We start from the raw sequence: 26113 nt of genomic DNA on the forward strand, positions 1-26113 counted from the left end.
CAGGATGAAGCTGCCTACGTATCCCAAACATGGGAATCAAGACTTACGTAGTTCCGGCTCAGGTTCGCTCGAGTATTTTCGCTCTCCTTTTGCGCTCTAACTTTTGCCAAGGCCGCCCTTTGCGGGTTTTCAACCTTGCGAGCTCAGTTTTTATATTTTCTAATTTTTTGTGCTCTAACTTTTGCCTAGGTCGCCCTTTCGGGTTTTCGGCCTAGCGAGCCTCTCAAGGGTAGTATTTCTTCAACTTGTCCATATTGATCGGTTGAGAGAATTCTAAGCCATCTAAGTCCATCAGAACCACAGCTCCGCCTGACCAGATAGTTTTGATGATGTAGGGACCAGTCCAATTGGGTCTGAACTTGCCCCTCGGGTCGTGGATGGGAGCTCGGTTGTCTTTGAGTACCAAATCCCCTTCCTTTAGATTTCTGGACTTAACCTTCTTGTTAAAAGCCCGAGCAATCCTGCGCTGATAACTCTGAACGTGGTACAGTGCTTTCAGTCTTCTTTCATCAAAGAGCATTAGTTCCTCGAACCTGCTCTGCTGCCAATCTGCCTCAGCTATCTGACACTCGGCCAATACCCGTAAAGACGGAACTTCAATTTCAATAGGTAGAACAGCCTCCATTCCATAAACTAACGAATACGGAGTTGCCTCGGTGGAGGTTCTAATCGAAGTCCTGTAGCCCCACAGAGCAAACGGCAACTTATCCGGCCAATCTCGATAGGTCTCCACCATTTTCCGCAGTATATGTTTGATGTTCTTGTTGGCGGCCTCAACTGCTCCATTGGTTTGCGGCCGATACGTAGATGACTTATGAAAAGCCACATTATACTTTTCCAACAAGTCGATTACTTCCTTCTTAAAGTGGAATCCATTATCCGAGATGATCTCATTTGGCACCCCGTAGCGACAAATGATGTTGTTCCTGATGAACTTTGCGACGTGCGACGCCTTCAACACCGCGTATGATTGAGCCTCGACCCACTTTGTGAAATAATCTATCGCTATGAGGATATACTCATGTCCGTTCGACCCCTTCGGGGTAACAGCTCCGATTACATCGATCCCCCACACGGAAAACGGCCACGGGGAAGTCATGTTGTACAACTTGGATGGTGGGATATTCATACGGTTCGCATGGATCTGGCATTTGTGGCATCGCCGAACAAAGCCGATACAATCCTCTTCCATGGTCGACCAGTAGTAACCCTGCCTAAGGATCTTTCTGGCCAACATCACTCCATTCATGTGTGCACCGCACTCTCCTCCATGGATGGCCTCCATTAGGCGCTTCGACTCTTCAGCTTCTACACAGAGCTTATGCATTCCTAGATGACCTCTTTTGTACAGCTTACCTCCGCAGATGATGAACTGAATAGCCATTCTTCTAATGGCCCTTTTTATCCTTGGTGCTTGCCCCTATCGGATACGTCTCCTTTTCCAAGAAGTTCCAAATATCGTAATACCAGGGGTTGTCGTCTTGGGCCTCATCTATGGCGGAAACTGACTCGTATGCTGGCGCAAACTTCTGATCAATGATGACTGGACGCATCCGGACTCCCGACGGGATGTCTATCATGGAAGATAGAGTTGCTAACGAATCTGCAAACCTGTTGTTCTCTCTTACAAGGTGGGTGAAATTTAGTTTCTCGAACCGAGGTATTAACAAATCCAAGGTTTGGTGGTAAATTATCATCCTTTCCTCCTTGACCTTCCAGTCTCCTTTTGCTTGAGACACAACAAGGTTCGAGTCCCCAATGACGTCCAGACGTCTTACCCCTAGCTCTAGGGCTGCTTCCAGACCAGCAATACATGCCTCATACTCTGCCTCATTGTTCGAGACTCTGAACTGGAGCTTGAATGCCAAAGGGATACGGGAATCGTCGGGCGCTATCAGCAACACCCCTATCCCATACCCATACTGGTTTGACGCTCCGTCAAAGTACATCGTCCAAGTTTCATCCTCGATATGCAGAATCGCTTCATCTGGGAATAGGTACTCAACTGCTTCATCCCCCTCAACCGGGTGGTCGGCAAGGAACTCCGCTACCGCTCTCCCTTTCACCGACTTGCGTGTTACATACTTCAAGTCAAATTCGGAAAGCAATAGCAACCAACGAGCTAGCCTACCTGTAAGTGCTGGTTTCTTGAAAAGATATTTGATGGGATCCAAACGTGAAACCAACATTACAGAGTGAGCTAACAGGTAGTGCCGCAGCTTCCGGGTAGCCCATACCAAGGCCAAACAAGCCTTCTCCAATGGTGTATAGCGGGTCTCGTAATCCAGCATCTTCTTGCTCAGATAGTAGATAGCCCTTTCCGCTTTGTCTTCTGACTCCTGTGCGAGCATGCAGCCCATGGTGGTCTCAGTTACCGAAAGATACAATATCAGTGGTCTCCCCGGTTCTGGCGGTGACAATACAGGCGGGTTCTGTAAATATTCTTTGATCTGCTCAAAAGCTGCTTGACATCGGCCGTCCCATTGGAATTTCTTTCCTTTCTTCAGGAGGCCAAAAAGTGGTTCACAAGTCAAGGTTAGTTTAGAGATAAACCGCCTTATGAATTGCACTTTACCTAGAAAGCCTCGCACCTCCTTTTCAGTCCTTGGTGGTGGCATTTCTAAGATGGCCTTGATTTTGGAAGGGTCGACCTCGACGCCCCTTTGCGTTATCAGAAACCCTAGCATCTTTCCTGCTGTAACACCAAAAGTACACTTCTGGGGATTTAGCCGCAGCCGAAATTCTCTGATCCTTTGAAAAAACTTTTGTAAGGCGGTGTAGTGGCCCTCTCTTTCTTTGGACTTGAAAATCATGTCGTCCACATACACCTCGACCTCTTTATGGATCATATCATGCAATATCGTAGTTGCTGCCCGCTGATAGGTAGCTCCCGCGTTTTTCAGCCCAAATGGCATCACTCGATAACAATATGTACCCCACGGGGTAGTGAATGCAGTCTTCTCCCGGTCCTCGGGCGCCATTACTATCTGATTATAGCCTGAGAAACCATCCATAAATGAAAGCAAGGCATGTCCTGCCGTGAAATCTACCAGTTCATCGATGTGTGGCAAGGGAAAGTCGTCCTTCGGACTGGCCCTATTCAAGTCTCTGAAGTCTACACAGACCCGAATTCTGCCGCCTTTCTTCGGCACCGGAACAATGTCGGCTAACCAAGTCGGATACTCAGACACCAACAGGAAGCCTGCGTCAATCTGCTTGGTGACCTCTTCCTTGATCTTAATGGCCCAATCAGGGCGGATCCTCCTGAGCTTCTGTTTGACAGGTTGGGCCTCGGGATCAAGAGGGATCCGGTGCTGTACAATCTCAGGATCGATTCCAGGCATGTCTTCGTAGGACCACGCGAAAACATCTTTGAAATCTTTTAACAAAGCGACCAAGCGCTCGCGTTCCTCAGAAGACAACGTGGACCCGATCTGGACCAGCCGCGGGTCCTTCTCAGTACCAACATTCACAGTAGTGATTTCATCCATTAAAGGTTTAACAAATCTTTCCTGCTCTTGATCAATTAACCGTTGTAAAACCGGAGGAATTTCTTCCTCGTCGTTTTCATCAAAATTTTGAAAATCCTGATTTGAGCAATAAATCAAAGGCATAGAAAAATACTCCGAAACCACATCCACGTCGTTCTCATTAAATACTTCCGAGCCGTCGGATTCTTCCGTTACAACAGACTCAAAAGAAAACGAAAAAGACGATCTAGACAGGACTGTGGTATCCGGGTTATCACCCCCGGGAATACCGGACTCAGACTCAGTTGAGCTGGAATCTGATTCCGACGTACAAGATTCGGTAGAATCAGATTCCGGCTCACTACCTGACCCGGTGCTGCTTGATAAAAAGCCTTCTTCATATTGCCAGATGAGAGAAGGTGCGATGGATGCATCCAAAATAGCTGATGGTAGGCCCGCAGCCGCTTCATTCCCAATCACACATACCGAGGAGCCATCCCCCAAGCACCTCTGTTCGATCGGAGGATCTGACAGCAGACACGCCAGCGCTGCCCCCATTTCATTTTCAGCATCCTCGGACTGTACCTCCTTACTTTGCTCGGCCTCAGCCGATAGATCTGCCTGCCCTTCGGCGATGTCATCCTCAGGTAACTGTAAATCAAAGAAAATTTCAAATCCCGGTACGCGCTTCTTCTCCGCATTGAGCCACGGCTCCGGGAAGCCACAGAACGGAAAGTCATCCCCCTCCCGGACGAAACGTCCGTTCAGGGTCCCCCGAATGGGTTGGTGCATCAAGTCAAAGGGCTTCCCCATCTGTTTCGCCCTGGCCCTTCCGGCCATTTCCTTTCCTTTCCTTATCCAATCCTCTTTGGTGGGTAGGTAGCCCAAACCAAAGGTATGGGGGTTATGTGGCACTTCGGTCGATGCTGCGGTACCTTTCCTACCGCTCTTGCCTAATCCCATCCCGGGGATGTGCTGGAGTTTGTTCATGAGATAAACTGCTTGGGCACTGACATACAACCCTTCGTTAGCTGCCATGATGTTCTCTACAACCCGAGCCTCGGCCAAGGTAAAACCTGATATGAACACATCTTCTATACCATGCTCAATTTCTAGAACAGGCGTAGACACCTCTGGTGGTGGATGAATTGATGAGTTTCCAAAAACAATGGCTACTCCCTTCCCATAGGGGTACTTCACCACTTGATGTAAGGTAGAGGAGACCGCTTTTACCTGATGCAGCCACGGTCGTCCCAAAAGCAAGTTGAACGTTGCAGGAACCTCCAAGACATGGAAATCTATCTCTTGCTGTCCTGGCCCAACCTTTGTTTGAATCTTAATTGTCCCCATTACCTCCCGACTTGTGTTATCATACGCCCGAATCACCTGGGTCGTTGGTATAAAATCCGCGACTTTCAAACCAATCGCATAAGCTGTCCTTGCCAGGCAGACATTGATAGCGGATCCCGTGTCGACAAGTACCACAGGTATCCATTTATCTCTGCACTCGACAGAGATGTAGAGCGGCTTGTTATGGTTTGCACCCTCGGGTGGCAGCTCTTTGTCAGAAAAACTCAATGCTGGGGAATTCCCTCCTGAAAAGACTAATCCCACCAGCTGCTCGGGCGTGGTGTCTATGGACAGCTTGGCCTTGTCCATGGCTGTAAGGACAGCTTGTCTATGTACTCGAGAAGCCATAAGCAGTCCCCAGATGGAGATGTCTGCTTGTATCTTTTTCAATTGTCTCAATACGGCCTCATCTTCGAGTTGCTTCTCCTTTTGTTTCTCTGCTTCATTATCTTTCCCAGACGCCTCTGGCTGATCTAGGTGTGGAGGCTTGAAATACCGTCCACTCCTAGTCGTGTGATCGACTTCGCCGATATACCAGGTATCATCTGGTTGGTTACCTTTCCAATCCTCGTCCGTGTGGGCAAGACATAGATCGTCGTCTTCCCACCACATACCATCTGCGACTGACAAGCATCTGTCTGGTTCTGGCACAACTGTCCCGATACTCACAGTACCTTTTATCCCTATGTTCACAGCATCCTCCATTTCCGTACTTGCGGCGGTTTCGACCCCTACGTGGCCTTTTGCTTTTCTGATCCTCTCAGAATCCTCGAATCTTTCTTGTTCTGACTGTGTCAATGCAGTAGATTGCTCACTGATCCCTGTACTTAAAATGCTCCATTCCCGAGCGAAACTCTCGACACCGGCGCTCTCCGGCGATGTATTCTGCTTTTCGACACTCCCGGGTGTTGTTGACATTCCTGCCCCTGCCGGGCCTTGTTCTGACTGGAACTCCCCTATTACATCCGGCTGATCGTCTAACCACCCCGTGGCCTCTGCTGATTCTTCATTATCATACCAGTTGATGGATGAGTCTTGGTCATCATGAAATTGGGACTTGACAACGTCCTTTTCCATGGCTGTCAAATCATCCATTCCCTGTCCTGAATTGTCCCCTCGGATTACACACAGCTCTCCCCCGACTGGAAATTCGACATTTGGTCTATTCTGGCCCGCCGATGAAATGTAGTCATTCGGACTGTAAGCATTCCCAACATCATTCTCAGGCTCCACGGACCCTGGTTCGACAACCCCTTTCCTGTTCTCGATGGTCACCACCACTGGCTTGGGTTGGGTTATGGAGATGTCCATCATGCACAAATCGGTGCAACCGGGGAGGAAAACTTTAGGTTTAGGCAGGTGGGAGGGTGTGATGTAGATACTGGGATCGTAGGATGCGACCCCAGTGTAGATGAAGTTGACTCTTTTGGGTGGTGGAACTTGGTTATGTGCGGGGAGAGGATTTGTGGTAACATTAGGTTTCTCAGGGGGGAGAATCACCCCATTATCAATGAGATCTTGAATCTCATGACGTAAACGAAAGCATAGGTCAGTGTCATGACCATGCTGCTGGTGGAACGCACAATATTTGGCTGGGTTGTGGGTGGCAGGTAGTCTTTCAGGTAAGGGCCGCGGCTCTAGGGGCTTCAGATGCCCTTTTCTGATCAAAACCCCCAAAGCTTTGGACAGGGGCATATAAAGTGGAGCGAAGGTTCTGGTGTTTCTGGGAGGGTATTTGGCTGCTTGCGAGTTGCTTCCGGACGCGCCGGAGAATGGTGTGGCTGCTGTATTTCTCGGGGAAGGGTTAGTGGTGACCATACTTACTTCAGAGGTCCTGGCAGTCGTAGCGCCACTCGGGCCTGTATTAGTACTACGATTGAAATTTCTGCGGGGTTGATCCCGATCATTATCAATCCAACCTTGTCCCAAGGCGTCCTCGATCTGCACCCCCATTTCATGCAAATCAGCAAAGGTGGGAAAGGGGACTACAATCATCTTTTGCATTAGCTTCGGCTGAAGATTGCGCACAATCATCCGAATCTGATCTTTGTCTGTGGGTCTCAAGGTCATCATTGAAGCCTTAGCCGGCCATCTAGTTACAAACTCTGAGAAGCTTTCCTTGGGTTCTTGCCTCGTTGTCTCGAGATCCCGGGTCGTGATCTCGATTTGTGTGTTATACGAGTACTGCAGGATGAAGGCCTCAGCCATCTCGTCCCAGTTTCTCTTGACGTCATCCCCCAACTTGGCATACCATGCGGACGCCACACCTGACAAGGTCCGGCCGAATAAAGATAGTTTCTGCAATCTGGTGAGGCCCATTGGCCTTAGGACGTCTGAAAACAGTCGCAGGTGTACCATGGGATCCTCAGACCCATCAAAACGATCAATTTGGGGCATCTTAAATCGATCTGGCAGCGTCACGGCTGTGTCGATGTACCCATCTCCAATGTCCGGAATGGACTTCGCACCTTGAGATTTCTTGAACAGCTTTTCAAGCTTGTGCATTTTTAACGTCATGGGGTCTATCTCAGACTCAAAGGGAGAATCCGATACATTAATGGGAGTGGTTGCCTTGGATTGCTGAGGCGGAATCGGGGGTGGAGCCGGCCCCATTGGGATGTCTGTATCTTCTTGGACATTCCGGGCGTTTGGTGTTTCTTCGGGTATCGGAACCCTTAATGGAGGAGGGGTTTGCTGCGAAGGTGATGCCCCAGTTTGCTGTTGCAATCTCCCAATTAAATCCGCTTGCTCACTCATAACTGTAGCCTGTTGCCTGGCAAATTCTGCCTGTCGGGCAGCATCTTGCTGCATCATTTTCATGCTTTCCTGAAGTTGGCGCACCATCTCCTCTAAGCTAGCCACACTGTTTTGCTCTGGTTGAATTGCTGGTATGCGTTCCCTCTCAGTGGGTGAAACGGGATCCTGATCCCTACTGTACACAGGTGGGGTAGACGAAGCCCTTTGTACCGACTGCTGAACCGATATCCTCTGCCTAGTTGCTTTCCGTTTAGTAACCGGGGGTAGAGAATGGTACACTGGTTGTCCTTCTATCAGATCCTCAGATCGATGAAGCCGGCGACCTCTGATCCAGAGTGCTTGGGGAATGTCTACTGGGTTAGACGCAATGATGCTAAACTACCTAGCAAAAAGATAAATAAAGCGATAAATAAACCAACAACCGGACAGCACAACAGCATAAAATAAACAAATAATAAACAGTTGGATTTTCAAAACACATAGTCGATAAGCCGAGCACACAGTTCCCCGATATCGATCACTGTTCTCAAAATCTCTATTCCCAATACTGAACCCTGATACCCGCAGATAACCGATTCTCTTAAAACTGATACTGATGCCCTCAGGCCTGATGCCCAAACTTACAAACTGATGTGTTCACTTCCCTGCAGAAATACATTTTGAAAGCACATAGCAAGTAAAGAGAGCCAAAACACCCCTATGTTGGGGGAGGGTTTCCCTGTCCTATTTTGTCAGGAGCTAGGGTTTCACTATGCACGCAGCGGTTTCAAACAACTTAGCATCGGGTAAGCAACCTGTCCTAGCTTGGAATGGTCACTATGGTTCCGAATATGCACTAGGTCGAATGGTCAAAAAAAGGGTGCCCCGGTAAACCGGGGTTTGTGTTCCCATGCTGTCAGAGCCCATAGCCGGTCAGCCTTATGGACATGCCTTGACAAGACAAGCCTCCGGCAAACCGTTCAGGAATGGCAGATGGCAAACACTGTGTTCCTAGGCGCACCAATGCACATGCAATGCAAAGAAACACATAAGCGAAATCAAAACAGGACATCACGAGTTTGAGTCAAGCTCTCTAAAATCCCCAGCAGAGTCGCCAGAAACTGTAGACGGCGCCCGCGGAGGGAGGCCTCATGCTACAGTTCGGACTCGATTTGTGTCACGGTTCTTAATCTGAACCAAAGAGTCCAAATCTGGCAAATCATTTTGAGAAACAGATTTTTGAAAAAGTAGTGCCAAACATGGACTGCTTTGCCAGATACAGAGTCGCCACCTAAATATTTTTTATGGGAGAATTTAGGAAACCCTGACTCGGTGCCGAAGGCCACATGTCCGTCATCACCGGAGTTGTCTCGGCTCGGGAGCTTGGGTACGATCGGGGAAGGTCAGCTATGAGCACCCCCTTTCGCCCGGTCCGAAGACCGGCCTCTACTAACCGTGATATCCGTTTTTGAAAACTTTATGTGTTCTTAAACCAATTGTTAGCCTAGAATTACTATGTTATGCGCGCGGCAAACAAGTATAGACCAAATCACCCAAATTGGAACAAAACATTTCATGTTTGTTTTGAAAATGGTTTGCTACTCGCAAGTAGGCTAAAATGCAGATTTTGCCACCCTCAAGTGGGCTTTTAGAAAAGATGATTTTGCCACTATCTAGTGGGCTTAAAACTCGCAGTTTTAATGCATTATTCCAATTTAGGTAATTCAACCTCCATCCACAGGCATTCAAACAATTTATCTCATGTAAACACTTAGCCGCATGGCGAGCATACTCTTATGGCAACATTCACACGCATGTTGGATGCTAAAGCATAACCACTTACATTGTACTCCGTGCCAAAACAATAAACTAGTTAGCAAATGCGCGTGTCCTAGTTCATGTTATTTTGCCTAATGCAACACATACAAGGTGCAATTCTAGTTAGGCTCGGTTAACCTAGATATGGCATACGATATGCAACCAACTAATTCATGTATTCAATTTTGGAATTTGAAAATACAAATGCGGTTAGCATGATGTACCGAGCCCGGTGCATGTTAACAGATGCATGAATGCACGCATGCATATCATAAGGTATGCTAATTTCAAAAATGCCCTAATCTACCATCATAAGCTGGTAAATAAAAGGGAAGAAAGAAATGGGGATTGGAAGACATACACACACTCACCCACACTTATTACATGTTTACCCTCACTCAGAGGGTTCGAATTAATATTACAGTCCCAAAATAATGAACAAATAAAATTATTACAAAATTTCCTAATTAATTTAAAAAAAGGAAGCAAAAGAATGAAGAGGGTGGCCACAGCCTCTGCCTCGGGGCGCGCAGATGATGCATGCTCGAATCCGTCCTGCCCGGAAAACCCGTACTATACTCTTGTCGCCTCTGTTTGTACTGCCTTGTCTTTCTGAAAATTTCCAAAGTGCTGGGACAAGCTCTCTGCATCCTGCAGAGCACCACCGGCCAGACAGAATTGCCACCGGCACTCCAAAATTCCCGTCGGCACTTTATCAGATTCATCGGCACTCCAGATAGTGCCGGTCGGCACTAAATTCTGCCGGTCGGCAGAAACTTCCTGCAATAGACAATTTGACAGCAAACAGAGGACAGGCAGTGCATAGTATGGAGTTTTTGGACACATGTAAGCATGGTCCTACTTCTTATCATATTTTGGACTCAAAGAAGCATGACTTTCGATCCTTGAATCATCAATGGTACATGGTGAGTCAAAGGATCGAATTTGCCATTTGATATGAAAATGCATGCAACAAACAACATGAAAACCGAGGCCTTATCAAGTTAGAGTCAAAGGTCCCGATGACCGGGGATCAAGGCACATTACATCACTTGAAGTACGAATGGTCCTTGACTCCCACACTTGGTTTGACACCCCAAACCAAGTAAATGCAATGCATGTAATGCTCACAAGCCTCAAATGTAACACGCCACCAAGATATAAAACACAACAAGCAATATGCAATTATCATGACAAAATGTATGATACCAAGTGCACAAGATACAAACATGATGCAAACATGGAGCAAATTGACCATGGAATTGATGTGCTACAAAGCTTAATGGAACAAATATACGGCAAACATGGAGCAAGCATGCAAGAGGGCTTGAAGTGGCAAAGGGGGCAGGCCCTTACCCTTCTCAAAACAGTGGCCAAAAGTGCTTAAAATGATAGACAATCAACTCATGTTAACAAGCAAACTTATGGTCCCAAAGCTAAGGCACTAAAGGAGACAACTTACCCCCACCAACATGGCCATTCATGGCATGATTAAAACAAGTAAAAACAGAATTTATGCATGCAAGATATGACCCCAAAAACTCCTAATATGGCAACTAAAATAAGCCCCATGAAACAAATACACCAAGGCTCATTCTTAGGCATAGGAAGACACAACCTCAAGATATGGAAAAGACCATGCATGCACACATGTAGGCATGATTTTTGGACTAAAATGGCATGGCAAACAACCTCCACTCATCAAAGTAGACCAACCAAAGCACTTATGACTCATATACTTGAGGGCTCACAAGCCAAAATACATAGCAACCATAACAAATATGCCAAACATGACCAAGTTGATAACCAACAGATTTTTAAGCATGGAAAAACAATGCTAAATGCTTCATGGAACCAAGCCAACACACACAAAAATCATGGCCTAATCATGGGATGTATTTCTAAGCAAGATGGAGCAATACAAAGCAAGTATCACAAGCATACAAGGGGGCCAAAATCCGACCAAAAACAGAGGTTATGTAAGACCTAAGATGCCTAAAAAAGTACTGAAATGAAGCCAAGAAACAACAAGCACACATGCTATCCTTTTGAGCCCAAAAGGCAAGGAAACAAAACCATAAAGGGAGAGGGGTGTCCCTCCCCTATGCAAGACTTCAAACCAACTTTTTTGACACTAAAATACACTGATTTTTGGTGATCAAAAGATCAAAATGCTGAAGTGAACAAAACCTTATCAAAATGACACCAAAATAGGCTAAACAAGGCCTAAGAGGGTGAGTTTGCAATCTAACCACAAAGTGACCTTAATGAAAGTGTTAGAGCAGGAAAATATGAGCCTTTTTATGTTATACACAAGAGCCAAAACAATAAACAAAATAGGTAGAAAACCAATGCAAGTTTGGGGAATAAAAGGGAAAATGCTCACCCTTGAAGAACCCTTGAAGAACAAATGGCCTAACCTCCTTCTTTGGATCAAAACCAGTCCAAAACTCAAGAAACAACTCCCCCAAGTCCCTCAATCTCGGACTAAGGTGTAATAGTGTGTGTAATGGTGCAAAAGTAAGGTAAAACACACCTTTTGGGCCAAGAAACACACAAGAAGGGAGAGGGAGAGAGGTATAGAGACAATATGTATCTATATCTCTAAAGGCTGATTTTGCTTCTGTTTTTCTAACCTAGAACCAAGAGGAAAGCCTCTCTCTTATAAGGATCCCTCTTGCAAAGCTTATTCAACAAGCTTGGCTAGAGGGAAATCCCTCCATACACGTGTATGGAGGGGAAAGGAGTTGGTGCCAGCTATCACAGCTGGCACAAAATATCTCCATAAAGTGGAGGAACAGTGGTCGGCTGCCCAAAAAAGCTATTCCGGCAAAAAACAGTGCCGACCGGCAACATATTATGCCGACCGGCAATAAAGTGTGCCGACCGGCAAACAAAATTGCCGATGGAAGAAAAAGACCAGCCGGTGGCCTCCAGCCACTGCCGGTGGTGTATGGGGATGTCTCACAAGGCATTCCCTGCCCCTCTAAGGCAAAACAAAAGTGTTTGGTGCAAAACCAGACACTAAACAGTCGAGTTCGGGGATCCTGAGGCAAGGCGCGCGAGCCGAGACCTCCGGGAACTCCAAACGAACACAATCATGGATGATCACCGAGTGTTCAAACGGTGACGTCCAAGTCTTGAGGACGGTCAAAAATGGGGTGTCTACACATACGTACACACATTCCTGATGCCCCCTATGACAGGTGTTCGCACCCCCACGAGGAGAGCTGCTGATATGCCATCATCGAGTCGAGCCCGAGCCACAGACATTCCCTCCACTAGCAGGGCCAGTAGTCCAGGAGGTAGGGCTAGACGGATGCCCTCGACTTGCCAGTATGCTGGGTGGCCAGATCTTCCAAACGAGCTGACAGGCTGGTAGTATGGGACATCTTACCAGATTCCACTCGAGCCTCCGTTGCCTGATCATCGATATGTCAGTGACCCTGACTCACCACCGGTATGCTCCACTGTTTTCATTTATCACTCAGATATTTAGACATTCATTCATTCACTGATGACTTGAACTTGCATCTGCAGCCTCCCAGAGAGTATACTAAGGGGTTGCTTGGAGTGGTGGCCTCGCTCGAGAGCATGGTCTTACGGAGGGAGACGTTGCTGTACGTCTCCGGTATTCCGATACTTTTCAATTTCCCTGTATTTATCATACTTCTGATGATATACTGAAACTGAGAATTTCATTATATTGATTCACTGCATGTGTAGAGCACATCTAACACATCACATTCACATATTATTTCTGCATGCACACACTCCATGCATCATACTTGCATCTGCATCTGATATACATACTCTGGCTGATGTATTCAAACTGCCCTTTTCAGGTTCCACTGCCACGGCCCGGGCCATCCAGGCCTTCTCGAGCAGCTAGGAGAGGGGCCTCAACTCGCAGCTGAGGAAGACGTAGACCACCAGCCAGACAGGATGATAAGTCCAGTGAGGAGGAGGAGTCTGCGTATCCTCAGTCAGAGATGATGACTCTGGTTCTGGTTTTGAGGGCGGAGGTGATGCCAAGGAGGATTCCGAGGATGGCGACTCCGATTTAGATGGTGGTGCCGGCGGCGGTGGTGCAGAGGCTGCTCAGCCGAAGAGTGTGAAGAGGGCCTTTCGGTCTTGAGCTTAATAGCACTGATGCAGATGTTCCTGCTATATTTTCGTTTTTACATGTAGTTGTAGCACATTGTACAGCATTAGGCAGTTTTTATTTTCCTTAAAACTTGTACCTTGTTGTAAAATGTTGTAAAAAGAAGCCATGATGGAATGAAAACAACTTTTTGTTCAAAAGTGTTGTATTTTACATTCTAAGCATTGCATCGCATCATTTTGAACAAAAATGAGATTGAATGGAAATTGAACATCGTGTATTGCCAAGTCAGGTAGTGAACCAACGGTACAAACTAAACAACTTAACTCACTAAGAAACAACAAAACCTTAGCAAGTTTACAACTCGATAAAGAGCAACAACTCGATAAATAGATCGCAACAACTCGATAATCAAAGAGCAACAACTCGATAAGAAAAACTTAACAACTCGATAAGCAAATGCATTTTGGGGAAACAAAGCGATGGAACTCATCCGAAACAAAGGAATTTTAGACCTTCAGTACTCTCAGCACATAGGAAAGCTAGAGACTCTCTTCTGGAGACAAGAAAGAGCTAGAGACCGCATTTTTGCAGATGGCCGACTACTTTTAGAGCTTGCCGACCAGTTCTTTATCCCACAAACCAAAAAAGTAGCTAGCCGACCAGAAAAACTAGCTGGCCGACCAGAAAAAGTGGTCAGCCGACCACTTGGCCGGAGGACCTCCAGTTTTCTGACACTTGTCCTCCAAACAGTGCATTATCTTCCATGAAGGTTCTAGCTTCGTGGTTCCTTCATTCTAACTCAATTTACACCAAAATGGAGGCGTTTCTTGTCGAAAGTCTCACAAATTGGATTGCTAACTTGGATGGCTCGAAAAAGTTGAACTTCCGAGGCTTCGGCATAAATGCACTATTTACGTTGAGTTGCATCCCGCTGCATTTTCCGTTCCTTCATGCCACGGCATGGCTTTGGAATCTGGTAACACACGTCTTTAGCTTTGGCGGGCAAGGGATATGTTCGAATTTCGAAGACTTCCAAGCTTTGATGGAGTCCGAAAGCGAGGAAGAGATTTTGCCACAATTCCGCTTCGGCCACATCCAAGCCTTAGGACGGATGTGCGGGCTCACTATGCATGACGCTTGCTCTTTGATCCACGATGGGGAATTTGACATCCCCAGCTTGGTTCATCGGTTTTCTGATGCCGATGACAGCAACGATCATCGCTGGCATGGTTTTCAGCGACATGTGCTTTGCCTGTGTGTGCTGTCTCATTTCTTGTTTGCCTCAGGCTCCGGAGGATCTAGCGTCCGAGAGACATTGATGGGTTTGGATGCATTTCATCGCCGAGAGACGACTAGATTTGCGGGGAGTCCACTACTGCTGCCGGTAATGTTTCCCACCCTATCTCACATATATTTCTCACATTACTCGGCCCTCAGGCTCGATTTTTCTCTCAAAACCCTTTTCTCACTTTTCTCTCAACGTACACTTCTCTATTCTTTAATCTCTTATTTTTCATCCCTCCCCAGATATGGTTGATGGATAAATTGAAAGTTGTGGACTCATGCCCAGCATATTCAGCTCGTGGCTATTTCTTCCGGTGACGTCTAGTCGATGCCCTTGATGAGGGATGGTGGTGCGAATGGATGTGCAATCTCTCTACAGTTAGAATTGCTTGGCATTGCCCTTGGCTCAATCTGCCAGCAATGAGTTACAGCATGTCTCGCCAGCCCGGGATTCAGTTGATCGGCCTGACTCACTATGTCTTTTACTTCCCGTTCCGATTCTGGCACCAGTTCGGACATGATCAGACTTGCCCGAAAGAGGGGATAGAGTACCCTGCCACATTTCCGGTTCGAGGCGCACAGCTAGCTCGGTATGCTACTACATGGAGGACGAGAGAGCTCCTAGCCCCCGCTCCCACTTTCAGTCGCACCCTTTCTGATGAGTGCATAGCTTGGCTTGATGAGGAGGCACAAGTTAGGCCTACTTTGGCATCAGGTGCTCTGACCAGCTCCGGGAGGGGACGTTGGAACACCGGACCATGCCCCGAATTTATTTCTTTAATCTGTACTTTCAAGTTTTCTTTATGAATGTAATAAAAAGCAATTTCAATTTGTATTCAAGAGTAGGAGAACTCTGTACTGAAATCAATGTAATTGAAGGTTGTGGGTACTGAAAATTTTCCGTTTGGTCCAAAAATGGTCTAAGTCGTAAAAAGATTAATTTGAGCAAAATCAACTTTCATTAAAACTTTTCAAAACCATTTTCGATATGGATCAAAACTGAACACGCCTGAGATCTGTCACTGAGATGTACAACCCTAGATCCTTAGCAACTGGAAAGTTGCCCCTAGTCTGGGTAGCACTGCACTAGAGATCACAACCGAGCTCTTGAATGCAGAATAGACAAAGATGACCAAACACGATCACACGGACAAAGTTGATGTGGAAGTGTTTATGGCTGGACTTTAGGACGAAGTTGCCTACGTATCCCAAAGATGGGAATCAAGCCTTGCGTAGTTCGGCTCAGGTTCACTCGTGTATTAACACTCTCTTTTTACGCTCTAACTTTTGCCAAGGACACCCTTTCTGGGTTTTCAACCTTGCGAGCTCAGTTTTTATTATTTCAAAATTTTCATGCTCTAACTTTTGCCTAGGTCGCCCTTTCGGATTTTCGGCCTAGCGAGCCACTCAGGGATAGTATTTCTTCAACTTATGCATGTTGATCGGTTAGGAAAACTCTAGGCCATCTAGGTCCACAGAACGACAGCTCCACCCGACCAGATAGACTTGATGATGTAAGGACCAATCCAGTTGGGTCTGAACTTGCCCCTAGGGTCGTGGATGGAAGCTCCGTTGTCTTTGAGCACTAAATCCCTTTCTTTCAAATTCCTGGACTTAGCTTTCTTGGTGAAAGCCCTGGCAATTCTTCGTTAATAACCCTGGATGTGATACAGTGCTTTCAGCCTTCTTTCATTAAAGAGCATGAGTTCTTCGAACCTGCTTTGCTGCCAATCTGCCTCAACTATCTGACACTCAGCCAATACCCGCAATAATGGAACCTCAACTTCGATACGTAGAACAGCCTCCATCCCATAGAGCAAAGAATGCGGAGTCGGCCCAGTAGAAGTTTGAATTGAAGTCTGGTAGCCCCACAGAGAAAATGGCAGCTTATCTGGCCAGTCCCGGTAGGTTTCCACCATCATTTGCAGAATGTGCTTGATGTTCTTATTGGCAGCCTCAACTGCTCCGTTGGTTTGCGGCCGATATGTATACGACTAATGAAAAGCCACATTGTACTTCTCCAACAAGTCAATCACCTCCTTCTTGAAGTGAGAGCCATTATCCGAAATAATCTCGTTCGGGACCCCGTACCGGCAAATGATGTTGTTCCTGAGGAACTTAGCCACATGTGATGCCTTCAACACCGCGTAAGATTGGGCCTCAACCCACTTTGTGAAGTAGTCTATTGCTACCAAAATGTACTCATTCCCATTGGACCCCTTTGGAGTGACAACCCCAATTACATCAATCCCTCAAACTGAAAATGGCCATGGCGAAGTAATGTTATATAGCTTCGACGGCGGAATGTTCATGTAATTTGCAGGGATTTGACATTTGTGGCATCGCCGGGCAAAGCCAATACAATCCTCCTCCATGGTGGACCAATAATAACCTTGTCTAAGGATCTTTCGGGATAGCATCAACCTGTTTATGTGTGCTCTGCACTCTCCTCCATGGATGGCCTCCATCAAGTGCTTGGATTCTTCAGCATCAACACACAGCTTATGCATCCCGAGATGACCCCTCTTGTACAGTTTACCCCCGCAGACGATGAACTAAGCAGCGATTCTTCAAATTGCCCTCTTATCTTTGGCATTTGCCCCTGGTGGATACACGTCTTTTTCCAAGAAGTTCTAGACATCGTAATACTAGGGATTCTCATCTTGTACTTCATCTATGGTAGCAATCAGCTCGTAGGCCGGCACGAATTTTTGTTCAATGATAATCGGACGCATCCGGACTCCGAAAGGAATGTCTATCATAGAAGATAGAGTTGCTAATGAATCTACAAACCTGTTGTTCTCTCTTAACAGATGAGCGAAGTTCAGTTTCTCAAATCAAGGAATCAACACGTCCAAGGTTAGGTGATAGATTCTCATCTTTTCTACTTTGACTTTCCAATCTCCTTTAGCTTGAGATACAACAAGGTTCGAGTCCCCGATGACATCCAACCGTTTTGCCCCTAGTTCCAAGGCAGCTTCTAAACCGACAATACATGCCTCATATTCTGCCTCATTGTTCAATGCTCTGGACCAGAGTTTCAATGCTAAGTGTATGCGGGAATTGTCGAGTGCTATCAGCAGCACCCCTATCCCATACCCGTATTGGTTTGACGCTCCGTCAAAGTACATCGTCCAAGTCTCTTCTTCGACATGCAAAATGGCCTCGTCTAGGAATAGATACTCAACTGCTTCATCCCCTTCAACTAGGTGATCGACTAGGAACTCCGTTACCACTCTCCCTTTCACTAACTTGCGCGTCACATACTTCAGATCAAATTCAGAAAGCAGAAGCAACGAACAGGCTAGCCTACCCGTAAGTGTTGGTTTTTCGAAGAGATATTTGATGGGGTCTAATCTCAAAACCAGTATTACAGAGCGAGCTAACAGGTAGTGCTGCAGCTTCTTGGTAGTCCATACCAAGGCCAGACAAGCCTTCTCCAGTGGAGTGTAGCGGGTTTCGTAATCCAGCATTTTCGTGCTTAGGTAGTAGATAGATGTTTCCACTTTGTCCTCAGACTCTTGTGCAAGCATGTAGCCCATTGTAGTTTCAGTCATTGAAAGATACAAAATCAACAGTTTCCCGGCTCAGGCCTTGACAACACAGGTGGGTTCTGTAGATATTGCTTGATCTGTTCGAAAGTAGCTTGGCATCGACTGTCCCATTGGAACTTCGTTCCTTTCTTTAGGAGACCAAAGAGTGGTTCGCAAGTCAAGGTTAATTTGGCAATAAACCGTCTTATGAATTGCACTTTACCCAAAAAGCCTCGCACCTCCTTTTCAGTCCTCAGTGGTGGCATTTCTAAGATGGCCTTGATTTTGGAAGGGTCGACCCCGATGCCCCTTTGTGTGATCAAGAACCCCATCATTTTTCCTGCTGTAACACCAAACGTACACTTCTGAGGATTCAGCTGCAACCGAAACTCTCTGATCCATTGAAAGGATTTCTGCAAGGCGGTGTGGTGGCCCCCTCTTTCCTTGGACTTGACAATCATGTCGTCCACGTACACCTCAACCTCTTTATGGATCATATCATACAAAATTGTGGTCACAGCCAGTTGATATGTAGCCCCAGCATTCTTCACCCCAAACGGCATCACCCTATAACAATAGGTTCCCCACGGGGTGGTGAGAGCAGTCTTCTCCCAGTCTTCGGGTGCCATCAGAATCTGATTGTAGCCAGAAAATCAATCCATAAAAGAGAGCGATGCATGCCCGGCAGTGAAGTCCACTAACTCATCGATATGCGACAGAAGAAAGTCGTTCTTCGGACTATCTTTGTTCAAATACCTGAAGTCCACACATACCCGAATTCTGCCGTCTTTCTTCAGCACCGGAACAATATTGGCCAACTAAGTCAGGTATTCAAATACCAGCAAGAACCCTGGGCCAATTTGCTTGGTGACCTCTTCTTTGATCTTGAGAGCCCAATCCGGGGCGGATCCTTTTGAGCTTCTTCTTAACAGGTCGGGCCTCTGGGTCAAGAGGGATCCGGTGCTGTACAATCTTAGGATTGATTCCAGGCATGTCTTCGTAGGACCATGCGAAAACATCTTTGAAATCTTTTAATAAAGTGACTAAGCACTCGCGCTCCTCCGAAGACAAACGTGGACCCGATCTGGACCAGCCGCGGGTCCTTCTCAGTACCCACATTAATTGTGGTGATTTTATCAACCAACCGTTTTACAAACCTCTCCTGCTCTTGATCAAGCAAATATTTCAAAATCGGAGGAATTTCTTCCTCGTCGTTTTCATCGAAATTTTGAAAGTCTTGATTAATGCAATATATTAAGGGCACAGAAAAGTACTCGGAAGCCACAGCCGCACAATTCTTATTAATCGCTTCCAAATCACCTGATTCCTCTGTCACAACAGACTCAAAGGAAAAAGAAAAAGACGACCTAGATAGGACTGTGGTATCCGGGTTGTCACCCCCAAGAATACCAGACTCAAACTCAGACGAGAAGGAACCTGATTCTGATTTCACAAACTCAGTGGAATCAGATTCCGGCTCACTACCTGACCCGGTGCTGCTCGATAAAAATCCCTCCTCGTATTGCCAGATGAGGGAGGGTGCAATGGATGCATCCAGAATGTTCGAAGATGGGATCGCAGCCGTTTCATTCCCGATCATGGACACCGAGAAGTTATCCCCCAAACACTCATGTACGATCGGATGATCTGAAAGTAGACAATCCAGTGTTACCCCCATTTCAATCTCTACGCTCTCGGAATCCTCCTCCTTGAATTGCTCAACCTCAGCTGGTGGGTCTGTCTGCTCCTCAGAACATCATCCCCAGAAAATTGCAAGTCAAAGAATATCTCAAACCCCGGCAACCACCGCCTCTCTGTATTTAGCCATGGCTCCGGAAAGCCGCAGAACGGGAAGTCTTCCTCCTCCCGGACAAATCGTCCATTTAGAGTCCCCTGAATAGGTCGGTGCATCAACTCATAATGCTTCCTGGCCTGCTTTGCTTTGGCTCTTCCTGCCATCTTTTTGCCTTTCCTCACCCAGTCCTCTTTGGTAGGCAGATAACCTAAGCCAAAGGTATGCAGGTTATGCGGTATTGCGATTGATGCAGCAATGCCCTTCCGGCCACTTCTCCCTAATCCCATCCCGGGGATGTACTGGAGCTTGTTCATGAGGTACACAGACTGTGCACTGACATATAACCCCTCATCAATAGCCAAGACGTTCTGTACAACCCGAGCCTCGGCTAGGGTGAACCCTAACAAAAACACATCCTCCATGCCATGTTCGATCTCCAGAACTGGCGTAGAAACCTCTGGCGGGGGATGGATTGAAGAATTCCCAAAAACTATAGCCACCCCCTTCCTGTGGGGGTATTTAAGCATCTGGTGCAGTGTGGAAGAGACTACCTTCACCTGGTGCAGCCACGGCCGCCCTAGGAGTAGATTGAAGGTCGCGGGAACATCCAAGACATGAAAGTCAATATCGTGTTGTCCTGGACCAACCTGAGTCCGAATCTACATAGTCCCCATCACCTCTCTACTAGTATTATCATATGCTCGAATCACCTGGGCAGTAGGCACAAAATCCACGGGCTTCGACCCGATTGCATATGTCGTCCTCGACGGACAAACGTTGATAGCGGATCTTGTGTCGACAAGAACCACCGGTATCCATTTCTCCTTACATTCCACAGAGATATAGAGTTGTTTGTTATGATTTGCGCCTCAGGCGGTAGCTCCTTGTCAGTGAAGGTCAATGTTGGGGAAGCTCCTCCCGGAAAAACCAACCCTACCAGATATTCAGGTGTGGTGTCAATTGATAGCTTGGCCCTGTCCATCGCAGAAAGGATAGCCTGTCTATGAACTCTTGAGGCCATGAGTAGTCCCCAGATGGAGATGTCTGCTTGTATCTTCATAAGCCGTTTCAGCATAGCCTCTTCCTCGAGTAATTTTTCTTTCTGTCCCTCCGCCTCCTTGTCCTTCTCGGACACCTCTAGTTAATCCAGGTGTGGGGGTTTGAAATACCGCCCACTCCTGGTCATGTGGTCCACTTCTCCAATATACCAGGTATCATTCGGTTGGTTGTTCCCCCAGTCTTCATCGGTGTGGGCAAAACACAAGTCGTCGTCTTCCTACCACATTCCGTCGGCCATCAACAAGCAGCTATCTGGTTCCGTTGCATCTATTCCTGTGCGCACTTTCCGTTCTCGTGCTCGCATCACATTTTGTCCCCACAGGGGCTTTGGCCTTTCTAGCCCTCTCCAGATCTTTGATCTTTTCCTGCTCGAACTGCTTCAGTGCAGCCTGCTGCTCAGTATCTTCTATACTCAAAATGCTTTAATCCCGAGCAAAATTCTTAACACCAGTGCTCCCTGGCGGTGCATTCTGATTCCCAGCCATTCTAACCACTTCTGATCTCCCTGTCTTTGACGGACCTTGTTCTGGCTGAGGCTGGTCAACAATATCTGGCTCGTCGCTAAGCCATCCAGTAGCTTCCACTGACCCTTCCAAATCGAACTGGTTGACAATCACGTCTCCCAGATCCTGTTCATTGAAGAACTGAAGGTTGGCAATGTCCTCCTCCAGCTCCGCTAGGTCATCTAGCCCCTGATTAGGTCCATCCTCTCGAACTACACAGATCTCTGCCCCAACCGGCAGCTCTACTCTCGGCTTAAACTGATCCATTACTGTGATATAACCACTCGGGTTGTACTAAAAGTTTGCAGACCCCTCAGGCTCTAAATCATCATTCTCATCTGCCCCCACAGTCGACCCAATTCTATCTTCGATAGTCACCACCACTGGTTCAGGTCGGGTTTCGGAGATGTCCAACATGCACAAATCGGTGCTATGAAGAATGAACACCTCCGGCTTGGGTACGTGAAAGGGTGTGATATATATGCTCGGGTCATACGGGATGGCCCAAATTTGGATTAGGTTAATGCGTTTGGGAGGTGGAGCTTGGTTATGTGGTGGGAGTGGGTTGGTGGTGACATTCGGCTTCTCCGGAGGCACGATCACCCTGTTGTCGATGAGATCCTGAATCTCATGACGGAACTGAAGCACAGGTCGGTTTTGTCACCATGTTGTTGGTGGTAGGCACAGTACTTCGCCGGGTTATGGGAGGGAGGAAGCTTTTTTGGCAAGCGGGGGCCCAGCTCTAGGGGCTTCAAGTGCCCTTTCTTGATCAAAACCCCCAAAGCCTTGGACAAAGACATGTACAGTGGGGTGAAGGTTCTTTGGCCTGTGTCTGCATATCTGGCTATTTGCGAGCTACTTCCGGACGCACTGGTGAAGGGTGTAGCTGCAAGGGTTTTTGGGGTGGTGGTGGTGGTGACCATGCCTACATCTGAACTCTGGCAGCTGCAGCACTACTTGTGCCTGCATTCGTACTACGGTTGAATGTCCTCTTGGGCTGCTCTCTTTCATGGTCAATCAGACCTTGTTTCATGGCGTCCTCGATCTGCACCCCGATCTCATGTAAATCTGCAAAGGTGGGTAAGAGAGAACGATCATCTTTTGCATGAGCTTGGGCTGGAGGTGTGATATCCCTGTTCCGTAATATGTTAATTGGTCCTTAACATGAGTATGATTATGTGTTTAATATGATTTTATGTGCCATTATGTGAAAATATGTGATTTTGAATTTCTATCTGTTCATCGTAGGAATATCTACTTGATTGTCTGCTTTGGAAATTAAATTGAAGGCCTTATCGGCCACCGAAACCGAAATTGGTCGCGCCATTGTGATTGGCATAATTTTTAGAGCCTACGGTGAAATTTAATTGAAAATTGATTCGGGTCAGCTTAAATTGATTAAATTGATGATTTAGTGGCCAATCATTTAATATTATTAAATAATAGTTAGTGGGGCTTTATGTGTGAGGCCATGTACACTCTCATTGCCTCTTTTGAACTCAAAAATCTGATTTTGGTGCCTTGAGAGAGAGGGTGAGCCGGCCATAGAGATAGAAGGGAGAGACTTGTGCAATCTTGACTCAAGCTTGGTTATTTGAAGTCTAGTTCAAGAATTAACCATAGATTGGGCTTCTAGGTAAGCAATTGATTCTTGAATTCATGAGTTAAATGTGTAATCTTGTGTGTTCAAGGTTTGTTTGTAACCAAGAGGATGAGTTGAGTTGGTTTTGTTGGAATTAAAGCTTGATATGTGCATGCATGTAAAGAATACCTATGGAATCACAAAATCTGGCATGTAAATTGTAAATTATGAAAGATTGGAAGTGTAATCCCACATGCAAGCATGTTTTTGTTGAGCTTCATGGGAGGGAGCACTAATTGCATCATTAGAAGTGAAAATGAAAGTCAAAATGGGCATGCATGTTGTTTATCAAAAATGGGAACCTTGAATGCATGAGTTTGAGTGAATTTGGGGCATGCATGTGTTTAATTCTTGGAATTGAGCTTCAAAAGGTTGTAATTTGGTATTTGTACCATGTTAGTACATATATATATATGAAGTTTGAGTCATAAACATGCATTTGGAACCTTTTAACATCGAATTAAAGCTCAAGAACTTGATTTGGAATTTCCAGAATTTTGATGTCCGCTCGAGCGGGGAAACCGCCGCTCGAGCGTGAATTTCATACTCCCAACATTTTTGCAGACATGGATGTCTGCTCGAGCGTGGAATCTTGCGCTCGAGCGGGGAGCCATGTAGAGAGGCCTTCCGCTCGAGCGCCATAATTCACGTTCGAGCGTAATTTTCTCATAACCAGTTCTTTTGTAGGCCTCAAGGGTCCGCTCGAGCGGGGAAGTCCACGCTTGAGCGGGGACCCTATTTTCTGAAATTTTGAAAATGCATTCTGTGTTCTGTTTTCCGTTCCCTTTCACTTCTAAGCACTCTTAGGCATACGTTGAGCATTGTAATTGAATTAAAGAGATAAGAATGAAGCCTAAAGAGGAATATGTGAATTAAAGAACGGAATGAATTGTTTGTGACCCATATATGTTATGTGATATTTAGGGTCAAGCTCCAGGGCAAATCCACAAGCCAATCACTGTGAGCAATATCTGAAATAGGTTGTTGTCCAATTGTCTACTTCTATGTAAGTTTTGTAAAGTTCATTATTTTGAATGGTGGACAAAGTTTGATATGAAAGTTTGAAAGGCCAAAGAGCCAGTTTGATATGAAAGTTTGAAAGGCCTAAGAGCCAATTTGATATGGAAGTTTGAAAGGCCTAAGAGCTAGTTTGATATGAAAGTTTGAAAGGCCTAAGTGCCAGTTTGATACGGAAGTTTGAAAGGCCTAAAGGCTAGTTTGATACGAAAGTTTGGAAGGCCTAAAGGCCAATTTGATATGAAAGTTTGAAAAGGCCAAAGGCCAGTTTGACATGAATGAATTAGGCCCAAGGCCGTCTGATGTATAATGTTCCAATGTATTTTCTTTATTTGATATTATTCACTGGGCTTTCGCTCACACTCATTCATGTGTTTGTAGGTAAGCCAAGAGAGGTCCTGACCTAGCCCTAGTGAAGTCTGTATGGAACAACCGGGTTTTGGAGAGTCAGCCCATGTGTCTCACGTACGAGACTCACCTTCGCCTTTCGTTTTGCTCTATGCTTTCATGTTGGCGAAGTCTTTATACATGTCTGTATATAGTTTTCTTGGGTTGACTTAATTTTGGATGATCTTGTCTGTACAGAACTTTATGGTACTTTATTTCTGTTGTGAGTTATTAGCGTATATATGCACGGTTTGTTTTGGTGTGCCATGTAAGCACAACTCTACGGACAAAGTTTTAAATTTTGCTTCCGTTTGGCCCCCGTTAACTCTGTTAAGATACGTTTGGTTTGGTTTGAGGCCATAGGTAATCTCATGATTACTGGCTGGTTATGTCCTTAACCCACGGGGACGGGTTCGGGTCTTGACAGAGTGGTATCAGAGCACGAGTTAATAACTCACACACTTGTCCAAAGGAGCAATAAGCGTCCAAATAAGATCTAGGATGCATTCATGTGATGAGTATGAATTTGAAAGCATTGAAACTGTATTAATATGAACAACTATGTATTATAAATTTGTGATTTACTTGCATTACAAATTATTTGAATATGTATGCTTTTCGTTATATGCATACTTGTGAACCTTTGTATGAAGTATAATGCAAGTTTAATCAGATGGTGAGAACAAGAGGTGATGAGATATAGGAATCTTCTACTGCCAGATTAGATAGAATGGAAAGACTTATTCAAGAAATGGCAGAGACACTGAGGCAAAAACAGGAATGGCGGCAATAGTGGCAGCAGCCACATCCTCCACCTCCACCTCCACCTCCGGCACCTCCTGTGCCAGATAATCAGAATGATGACCGAATCATAGCTCTCACCAAAGAGTTCAAGAAAATAAAACCACCGCAGTTCCATGGTGGATTAGATCCTTTGAAAGCTGAAGCTTGGGTCCTCGGCATCGAAAAACTGTTTGAAGTGTTCCCATGTTCGGAGACACAGAAAGTGCTTCTAGCCACCTTTATGCTAGAAGACGAAGCAAGAAGATGGTGGATGTTAATGCGTGAGAGTTACAGAGATGCTGATTGGGAAAATTTTCTAAAAATTTTCTATGACAAGTACTTCCCGCAGTGTGTCCGGGACAGGAAAGTGGCAGAATTCATGGAATTAAGACAAGACAGCATGACTGTGGCCAAGTATGAGGCCAAATTTACTGAATTGGCAAGGTTTGCACCACATGTGATTGACACAGATTATAAGAAGGCGCGACATTTTGAAGGTGGGCTTCGAAGTGACATTTTAGAGAGAGTAAATGTCTTGAAGCTGGAGACTTACATTGGGGTGCTAGATCGGGCCATAATATCTGAGGCTAATATAGCTAGATAGGCTAAGTCAACAACTGAATGGAAA

This window comes from Camellia sinensis, chromosome 12, assembly GCF_055761805.1.
Source record: "Camellia sinensis isolate YWXY chromosome 12, ASM5576180v1, whole genome shotgun sequence".
NCBI classification, from domain to species: Eukaryota; Viridiplantae; Streptophyta; class Magnoliopsida; order Ericales; family Theaceae; genus Camellia; species Camellia sinensis.